At 32.0% G+C, this 754-nt stretch overlaps 1 non-coding gene across 1 annotated transcript; it reads left to right on the top strand.

Moving 5' to 3' along the window:
• The first annotated feature begins 245 nt into the window (after positions 1 to 245).
• On the top strand, positions 246 to 351 carry LOC149526434 (small nucleolar RNA R71). The gene has a single exon (XR_016352006.1). It is a non-coding gene; the product is annotated as a small nucleolar RNA R71 (small nucleolar RNA).
• The last annotated feature ends 403 nt before the right edge of the window (positions 352 to 754 follow it).

Genomic DNA, 754 nt, shown 5'->3' with positions numbered 1-754 from the left:
TTTACATTTTCCAAAATTTTTGAAAATCTTATTTACCCCTTTCTGTATATTTTTGTTACTAGATTCATTGAGCTAACATTTCTAACAAATGGTCATTAGTCATTATTGGATGCCATCTCTTTCAACAAATTGTAAGCCTTATCAAGATTCTTACCTATTAATGCCGCACCAGTTGTAACATCAATTATAGCTTTAATTGAACTATCAACCCAATATAGAATTTCTAATCTTGCAACCATGTTGGAATCCCATGTTGCAAACATCTTCTAAATAGATCCTTAAATCTTTCCTAAGCTTCATATAAGGATTTACCATCAAATTGTGTAAAGTAGTTTTATCATTCCTCATCTTTGTAGTCTTAGCTGGTGGAAAGAATCTACCTAAAAATTTTTTAGCCAAGTCATCCCATGTAGTGACAGATCCTATTAGAAGTGAATTCAATCAACTCTTTGCCTTATTCCTTAGCAAAAACAGAAAAAGTCTCAATCTGATAGCATCATCAGTTACCCCATTGTACTTTAAAGTGCCACAAATTTCTAGGAAATTCACTAAATGAAAGGTAAAATCATCATTGGGTAATCCACCAAATTGAACTGAGGATTGAATCATTTAAATGTAAACAAGCTTGATTTCAAAATTGTTTGTGTTAATAGGAGGTCTTATGATTATTTGGTGCAAACCTTGTAAGAAAGGAATAGCATAATCTTGTAAGGACTCGTTCTCTTCAAGAATCTAATTAATGGCGTTGTTGCCA

The sequence above is a fragment of the Theobroma umbraticum genome, unplaced genomic scaffold (genome assembly GCF_002168275.2).
Source record: "Theobroma umbraticum cultivar Fairchild unplaced genomic scaffold, ASM216827v3 scaffold_239.1, whole genome shotgun sequence".
Taxonomy (NCBI): domain Eukaryota; kingdom Viridiplantae; phylum Streptophyta; class Magnoliopsida; order Malvales; family Malvaceae; genus Theobroma; species Theobroma umbraticum.
This window is presented reverse-complemented; position numbering and strand designations above follow the sequence as displayed.